Source organism: Adiantum capillus-veneris, chromosome 21 (genome assembly GCF_014529385.1).
Source record: "Adiantum capillus-veneris isolate H3 chromosome 21, ASM1452938v2, whole genome shotgun sequence".
NCBI classification, from domain to species: Eukaryota; Viridiplantae; Streptophyta; class Polypodiopsida; order Polypodiales; family Pteridaceae; genus Adiantum; species Adiantum capillus-veneris.
The window spans coordinates 105,489,641-105,499,613 of record NC_140951.1 but is presented as its reverse complement, the minus strand read 5'-3'; positions in this window follow the sequence as shown (position 1 = coordinate 105,499,613).

The window sequence follows — 9,973 nt, the reverse complement described above, 5'->3', positions numbered from 1 at the left end:
GCAAAGGGTTATGCACAGCAAAAAGGCATAGATTATGAAGAGACTCTTGCTCCCACTTGTCATATGACTACTGTGCGTTTTCTATGTGCATTGGTAGCTCATTTTGGTTGGGATGTCCATCAATCAGACATTGTTACTGCTTTCTTGAATGGTGACATATCTGAGAAAGTTTATGTAACACAGCCTCATGGTTTTGTCATAAAAGGACAAGAGGACAAAGTGTGAAGATGTAAGAAAGCTTTGTATGGGTTGAAGCAATCTCATCGTGCTTGGTATGAGAAAGCTGACACTCATTTGGTTAAACGAGGCTTTCGTTAATAATATTCCAACAGAAAGCACATTGTATGTAAAGCGTGAGGGTGATGCACTTCTCATTATGGTTCTTTATGTCGATGATTTGCTGATCACTGGACCAAATGAGAGACATTGCTGAATTTAAGGCTGATTTGAATGCTAATTTCAATATGAAAGATTTGGGACTGTTGCATCATTAATTGGGTATACAGTTTAAGCAATGTGATGGTGGTATTGCCTTGTGTCAGAAAAGTTACATAGAGACATTACTATGTAAGTTTGGACTTGAGGATTGCAAACCTATTGCCACTCCCATGGAAACAACTTTGAAGTTGAGTCTACATGATGCTGGCGATCCTATTGATGTCACTCTTTAGCAAACTACGGTTGGCTGCCTTATTTATGTATGCAACACGAGGCCAGATATTCAGTTTTCAATCTCACAGGTCAGTAGATTTATGCATAGCCCAGGGTCTAAGCATTGGCATGCTATCAAGAGGATTTTCCGCTACCTTAGTGGCACTTTACATCTTGGCTTGTTTTATCCCAAGGGGGGATCATGTAAAGAATGAGGATGCAAGAGAGATACACAAGACAAGCACAAAGCACACAGAGATGGAAAGCTTCTTCTTCTTCTTCACAGAAAAGAGAGTACAAAATGAATAAGTGCTAAAGCTGAAAAGTAGCACATATGTACATGCGGTCACTAAGTGTGAACTCGCTAGAAGCGTACTAGGCTGGCACTATATGTGTAGTCCAGCTGTAGAATCACTGGCAGAGATCCTCCGTGTCGGTCACCTAATGCGCCAGTGAGTAAATGCCGTAAGCGGCCAAGACCCGTAGTGGATGTCAGCTCAAGGTGTAGAGCTCGACATCTCAACACTCCCCCTCGAGCTCTGCATGTTGCAGAGTCCAACCATAGTCCGGAAATGTCGAAGCTTCTCAGCTCCGAGGGCCTTGGTAAAGATATCCGCTATCTGCTCCTCTGTGCTAAGGTAGACCAAGTCGATGTCGCCCGCCAACACTCGCTCTCGAACGTAGTGGTAATGGACCTCTATGTGTTTGGTCCTGGCATGGAACACTGGGTTCCTAGCCAACTGCATGTTGCTGAGGTTGTCACAATGAATGAAAATCTGCTGGTCCACCTGCACTCCCAAGTCCTCAAGTAATGTGCGTAGCCAAGCTACCTCGCACGCCGCAATTGCTGCACCTCTGTACTCGGCCTCTGTGCTCGATAAAGCAACCATAGGCTGCTTTTTGCTGCTCCAAGTAGCAGCAGCACTCCCAAAAGAGAACATGAAGCCACTCGTAGATCTCTTATCAACAATGCTACCTGCCCAATCTGCATCTGTATACCCATACAATGCTAATGGTGCATCTGCTGCATAGAACAATGCGTAGTCAAGAGTCCCTTGCACATACCTAAGTGTGCGTAGTACTCCATCCAAATGTGGCTTCCTCGAAAGCTGCATGAACTGACTCTCCAAGACTACTGTGTAGCTCAAGTCTGGCGTTGTGATAGTCAAGTAGATTAGACTACCCACCATCTTCCTGTACATATTGACATCCTCAACAACATCACCCTTCTCTGCACTCAGCTTTGCATTCACATCCAAGGGAATAGAAATTGGCTTACAATCAGCCATACCATACTTTGACAACATGTCCAAAGCATACTGTCTCTGTGACAGCCATACACCCTCTGGAGTCCTGATCATCTCAATGCCAAGAAAGTAGCGCAACTCGCCCAAATCTTTCATTTCAAACTCCTGTTTGAGAAGACCCTTCACATGGTCAATCTCCATAGCATTGTCAACAACAATAATAAGGTCATCTACATATATGGTAATGACCACAATCCCCACATCACTCTCACGTACATAGAGTGAATGATCAGCATGAGCTCTCCTAAAACCAATACTGACAAGATACTTGGCAATCCTGTCATACCTTGTTCTAGAGCCCTGCTTCAAACCATACAAAGCTTTGAGAAGTCCGCATACATAATATGGGTAACCTGGATCAACATAACCAGGTGGCTGATCCATATACACTTCCTCTTGCAACTCACCATTCAAGAAGGCATTCTTTACATCCATTTGATGCATAATCCATCCTCTAGATGCAGCCACTGCTATGACAGCTCTCACAGTCATCATCTTTGCCACTGGAGCAAAGGTCTCATCATAGTCTATGCCATACGTCTGTGCATAACCCTTTGCGACCAGCCTTGCCTTATGACGCTCAATGTTACCATCAGCCTTATGCTTGGTTTTATATACGCATTTACAGCCAATAGCTTTCTTGCCACTTGGCAATGGCACCAACTCCCATGTGTCGTTTGCTTCCAATGCAGCCATCTCTTCATTCATTGCATAATCCCAATGCACATTTCCAATTGCATCCTCAAAACATGTGGCCTCCACATCCTGTATCACCTTAGCCATGTAGGCTTGGTGATGCATTAGATACCCATCATAAGTCAATTTCTGAACTGGATTTTTGACTCTATTAGATCTGCGCGGTCCTGGGTCACTCCTTTGCCCTCTAGCATCTTCTTGTACTTTCCTTACACCAGGTGTCCTGACAGCCGGAATTCCAAATTCCTCATCAAGACTTTGTTCAGAACCATCTGAATCCATGTCTACATGTGAAAAACCTGATGATGCATCAGCCATAAAGGGAGGTTCATCAACCTTTTCCTTTCCTTTTCGTGATACATTCCCTGTACCTGTTGGTGGAGTAACCTGCGTACGTAGTCTACCGTTCCATGGTTTCTCAATAGAGCCACGAGACAAGGACTCTTGTGGTCCACTCAAAACCTGTGACTGTGGCCTCAGATTTTGTACAACCACATCATCTTTTACATCAGCCCCAATAGTGCCATGTGCATTACTGTACCAGCTGCTCATCTCATCAAAGACTACATCTCTGCTCACTCGTAATTCTCGTGTAGTAGGATTGTAGCACCTGTACCCCTTTTGTTCAAGGGAATATCCCACAAGAATACATTTCTCTGCTTTAGGATCCAATTTCCTATGCAACTCATCTGGTACATGCACGTAAGCTATGCAGCCAAACACTTTCAAGTGTGCCAAATCAGGCTTTGTACCTGTAAACTTTTCCTCAGGTGTTACATCATGCACCGCAGCTGTAGGTGTCCTGTTCATAATGTACACAGCTGTATTTACGGCTTCAGCCCAAAAATGATGAGGCATGTTCTTCTCATTCATCAATGCACGTGCAACCTCTGCAATGTGCCTGTTTTTCCTTTCTGCGACCCCATTCTATTGTGGAGTATATCTGCATGTAAACTGCCTGCGTATACCATGCATTTGCAGAAAATCTGAAAAATCATTGGAGAAGTACTCTCCCCCTCCATCTAACCTCAATGTCTTGATTTGCATATCTGTCTCCTTCTCAATCATGACTTTGAAGTCTTGAAAGTGACCAAACACTTCACTTTTGTTACGCATGAAGTAGACACATACTTTCCTTGTATGGTCATCAATGAAAGAGACATAATACCTGCAACCATGTATACTTGCAATATCGGTTTGACCCCAAACATCTGTGTGCACCACCTCAAGTGGCTTTTTACATACATTGCGCTCATGTGGAAATGAGCCCTTTGACTGTTTTCCAAACTGGCATGCTGCACACACTTTATGCATACCATCCACCTTGAATTTGGGCAAACCTTTTACAATCTGTTTTGATTGCATGCTGCGCAATCTCTGCTCATTGACATGGCCAATGCGTTTGTGCCAAATGTCAACATCAGCCACAACACCTGTGCCCTGTGCAAATAATGCAGCTTTTACCTCAGGCATGTCTATATTCAGCGTAAACATTCTGCCCACACATTTGCCCTCTGTGATCAGCTTACAACCATTCTGGAAATCTTCTACATAACAGCCATTCGGATTGAAGCGAACCTGCAAACCCTGCTCAACCATTTGTACAACAGAAACAAGATTCTTTGTAATGTTTGGGACATGAAGTATATCTGCTAAGTACTTTGATTTCCCACTCTTCGTATTTAGAGGTATGTCCCCTACATGAGCAATGGGGTGAGCTGTGTCATCTCCTGTCTACACATAGCCTGACACATCTGGTTTGCGCATATCTCTAAACCACTCTCCACGAGACGTCATGTGATTAGAGGCACCTGAATCCACATACCAAACATCATCTTGGGTGGAATTCTCTGCAGTCATTGTATTCATTACATGCTGCATAACAAACATGCACTCGTTTTTGCTGTCATCTGCATCTCTGCTAGTAGATGCATAGTTGCCCTGTTCTCTCTTTCCACTTGCTTTTCCCTTTGGACAGTCACGTGACATGTGACCTCTTTCACCACAAGTCCAACATTCTCTGCTATCTGGAGTATGTTGCTGCCTGCTTGATCCTGCACCTCGACCTCTTTGACTCCCCCTGCCTTGAGACTCGTTTCTCCTGCCACCTGTATTGTTTTGATTTGATTGACCTTCCAGAAATTGGCCCTTGCAACCCCTTGGGCCTCGACCACGACCTCTACCTCTACCTCTACCTCTATTGGAGTTAGAATAGAAGGCCTATTCAGAATTATTTCTGCCATGAGAAGAAGATGTGTCAAGGTTCTTCTCCTCCAGAATAAGCATAGAAATCAAATCTTGGAACACGGGGATGTCGTCTCTTGTATTCATGGAAGACCTGAAATGTACATACTCATCTCCTAGACCATCCAAGCATGCACGGACAATGTCATCATCTTCCACTAAGACTTTAATAGATCCAAGAGCCTCAATGATACTCTTGATCTTCAAAGCATAATCATTGATGGAGAGGTTGTTCCTCTTAACCTGATTTAGCTCCGACTTTAGTTGAAGCTTCCTGGCCTTGGTGTTCACCTCGAACACTCTGCCTAAGTTTCTCCATGCAATGGCGGGGGTTTCAGCATCCTGTAGATAGCCCATCATGCCATCTGTGATGCTCATAGAAAGCCAATACATCACTTTTCTCTGGCCTTGTTTCCAGTCCCTCAAAGCTTTCCTTTGTTCTGTTGTAGCATTTGCCTCGGGAATCTCTGGTTCCTTTTCATTGTCTCCTTCTATATAGTCCCAATAACCTTTTCCTTTTAGGAAATTTGTTATTCTGAACTTCCATGCAGGGTAGTTATTTTTCTCAATATTCTCAGTAACAATCTGACTGAAACCGTCAGACATCTTGAAGCACTAAGACAAAATAGCTGCAATCTGCAAAAACCTGCAAATCTGCTGAACCTGCTATAGTAGTACCTGTAACGCTTTCTACACTCAACGAGTGTCCACAATCAAGCGTACATACAACCACTGTACTTGTACAGTAAATCTCTGTATACTGCACTTTGGAGACCTGTTCAGAAACTTGTGCGAAATCTGGTCGTGGATTGCGAACGAAGGGATTGTGATGCTCTTGCTCTCTTAGCCTCTCTTGCCTGCACCAGGCTCTGATACCATGTAAAGAATGAGGATTCAAGAGAGCTACACAAGACAAGCACAAAGCACACAGAGATGGAAAGCTTCTTCTTCTTCTTCACAGAAAAGAGAGTACAAAATGACTAAGTGCTAAAGCTGAAAAGTAGCACATATGTACATGCGGTCACTAAGTGTGAACTCGCTAGAAGCGTACTAGGATGGCACTATATGTGTTTCAATATTGGCGATAATATTAGTTGTAGAGTAAGCCCAAATTCTATGTCTATCTCATATCAACTATGTCATCAATCATTAGTTCTAGGCTATGAGTATAGGAGATGGAGAAGCAAATTAGGTAGTTGGGTTCCTTGACTCTGAGGAAATTGTCCAGAGTTTGAACTAAAGGTTACAGTCCATCCACACAGTGAGTATAGAAGCCTTATAGTAACAAAAAATTGGAGACTATAAGATGTTAGAGAATCTCTTGAGTTTCTTGATGAAAAATCTCCTGAGTTTAGATTCAAAGTGGATGGAATTGTGTTGAGCACAAGGATGGATAATTCAACTTCTTGCATCACATGCCTTCCCCCAAAAAGATTTGTATTTGAGCCACTTGCAAGGACTTGAAAAAACAATTTCAATGTTGTAATCATTGCATTTTGCAAATATACTACAAAATGAACTTTTGTGGAGTAATCAATCATGAAACTCCACTTTTCTTTTTGCCTGAGAGGATTCTGCATACTCAGAGACCCTTTTTCTTTTGTGTTCAGGAGGGGGTGAAGCCAGTTCAGGAGGGGGGGGGGGGGGGTGACGTGGCAAGGGTTGGTGCTTTGGGCTCCTGAGGAGTGGTTGTCTTGGGAACCTTCTTTGGCAATATACACGGTAGTTTGAAAGGTGAGCTAGGTGCCTCCCCCTTACTGTTCTTAGCTGAATGATTCTTTTGAGCTTTGAATTTCAATGGTGAGTGGAATGGCTGGCCCTTTGTATCTGATTTTCTTTTGGCAGGGCTCTTCTTCTTTGTAGGACTCTTCTTTGTATGGATTCTCTTTGAAGGGCTCTTACTTGTATGCCTCCTCTTTGAAGGACTCTTCTTTGAAGGGATCTTCTTTGCAGGGCTCTTCTTCTTGTGATCCCTTTTCTTTGCATCCAAACCCTTGTGATCTATCTTTCTTTGGTGGCAAAGGAGACTCTATTTCATTTGCAGTTGGTTCCATAGGAGAGTCTGGATCTTTTGGGCTTATTGATCTTTCCAAAACCATATAAACAGCCTTCTCTCTCACCCACGTGACCCAAGACTATAGATATTCATGCAACTACATCAAATAGAAAAAGAAAATAAAAAACATGAGTACATACATAAGTTAAGAAATCAAAACAAATCATTGGAACATGAGATGCACACTTACAGTAAGTGTAGTCATCCTGCACCTTGACTCAAGATATCTCCATGCATTGGCAAGCACTCTCCATCCACAAGATGTTGAGTCTGTTTGTAAAGGAACTTTTTTATTGTAGTACTTAAAACCTTATATATTGTAATCCTCATTTGTGGTACTCGGGTGACCAACGATAAGTTTAGCAGCACTGCAAGAAGACATCAATCAAAATGCTACTAGTAGAAAACAGTGGGCCATCAAGCATAGATCATACTTCATACTTACAGTTTACTTCTCCCACGAATACTTGACAATGAATTCATAAATATAATATCTTTCTCCAAAAGATTGAAGATAATAAGACTCCAATGCCCTCTACAAAAAAATAACAAATTAGCTAGGAATACCACAGAATAACATAAATTGTTATAGTTAAGATTTACCATTCAACATTGGGGTATATTATGTAATTGCAAGTCAGTATGTCAAAATCTTCAAAAAAACTTGAAAGTTTTCCTTGCTTGCTAAATAGACACCGTGTCACTAGAGGATCAAGTATGGAAATTTTCCTAGCTATAGCCTCTCGAAGATTTCTCATAAGACGCCTGAAGTCAAAGAAAACACATCCCCCGATGAGGCCCTTGTAGGTGCACATGCACTAATAATTAGCAAAGTGCAAACACATACCTGAGACATATAAAGAGCACAATATCACCAAGCTCAATGTTGGGGTTTACAAGCATACTTGTGTCTTGAGGGAATACGTCACATTACACCTCATCATCCCCACACATTGAGACATCCACAACCATTTGGCCTGTAACATTTTCATAAAGGAGAGAGTTGGATGTTCTTAAAAGTTCTCCTTGCTCTGTAAGGATAGCATCCTCTGACATCATGCCTTGTTCCCTCTCAACCTCTTGCCTACTTTGATATCCTAATCCTTTCTTGTCTTATACTGATGTGTAATATCTTCAATGACAACCCCTCACTTATTCTACTGCCTGGAAGGGGGGATATTTAAAATTTGGAAGGCCCTAAGATCCTCACTAAGGATAGGCTCAAGCACCTTATCAACTTGTACCTCAGCCTTGACACAAGCACAAAATCTTTGCTCATGAGTGTGATCCTGTGAGGAAATGCAGTTGCAATGTAGCTATCATTCATAAAGTCTATTAGGAAATCCTCAGCAGCCTCCTGAAGGTACATCAAGGCTTGATATTGCCGCCTTACTGAAACAAAGGTTTTAATATTTAGCATGCTCACAAGTCTATCTGATATCTCTTTGACAACTCTCGTGAAGGGTAGCTTTGGAATAAGAAGACAAGATGTAGACTTCTGTGCTTTCCTTATCTCCCTTAGAGATTTGACTTGATAATTCAGTCTCTTCCTAGAAATAGGCCTCTCGCGAGGTTGTTCAGGTGGTTTCTCTTCTTTCTTCCCAACCTCTACATTGACTAATTCTTCTTGGTTATCATCATCTTTCTTTGAATCTTTTGGAGCTTGGTAAACTTTCCTTGCAGTTTGCTTTGTCCTTGCCATTTGATAATCGAAAAGTGCTGCCACAAAACTTGCCAAAATAAGGTGGGAGGTTCAAGAGATAGAGGCTCAAATATCCTAAACAACGCGATAAGAGCTCCTCCCACAGTCTGGAACAGCACCGTATTGCACCATGCGGGAAAGTGCAGAAAAATACCGTAGGACGCGATAAGATGCACTCCCAAGCTCGTTATCACGTTGTGCGGTAAGTTTGAAATAATGCAGCAATTGGAGAGCAAATCCCACAGAATGCAATTAAAGGTATTTCCAATGGTTGAAACTACCCGTTATCGCGCCGCTCGGGTTGATAAGATCAAATAACGCAAAGATGGCGAGATGGGTCAGTATCGCGTCAGTATTTGATAAGATCAAATAACGCAAAGATGGCGAGATGGGTCAGTATCGCGTCGTGCATGTCAAAGAGAAAAATGCAATAGCAAGATGAAAAAAGAGATGCCGAAGGATGCTCGAGGTACGTAACGATGCAAACGTGTTGTTTGGAGTATGTGAAAAACTAACACGTGACACTCGATTTTTATACATTTGACCGTTCGTACAGTGTCCGTTGGAATTGTGCCATGTGGCAAGTGTGCATGAGTGACACGTGTCAATAACGATTGTTTTTGACCCCTTATATAAGCTTGTTCTTGTCTTTTTTCGTGTTCTATTTCTCGTTTGAGCCGCACGACACAAGAATTCTTAAGTCTTCAAAGCACTCTTGTTCTCTCACCTCACCTCTATTGCACAACTCTCCTTCCTTATCCATCCTCCATTCCCCCTGATCCTGCACAACGAGAGGTCGGTGGGTGTTAAGCCATTAGGAAAATTTTGAACTTATTTTTGGGCCTTTTAAGAGTGCCACATCATCAAAGTTGTACAAAAGAAAGCAACTCGGTAGACCCCTCTAAATATTGCTTAGAACCCCATGATATGACCTATCATTGGAAAGTTCTTGAAAAATGGATTCTACAGAGCCAAGGTCCGAAAAGTTTGGATGACTTCTATGAAAGTTATGCCATTTTTTTTCAATCAGCTAGGTTTTGTTACCGTTACGGTAATCTAAAATCACTTTTTCCTAGATCTACATGAAGGCAATGTCCGATACATGCATGCTATATATCAATAGATAGCATTTGAAGAGTAGATTCTAAATATCCAACCTCCGACAAGTTTGGATCTTATTTGAAAAAAAATTACCGATCCACACTTTTTGAAAGCTATGCCACATCAACAATTCTTACAAGGCCCATTTTTGAGTCCAAACTTTTCCTAATGCTCTCTAGTTCTCACTTCAACTCTATTTTGTAGCTCTCTCTCTTT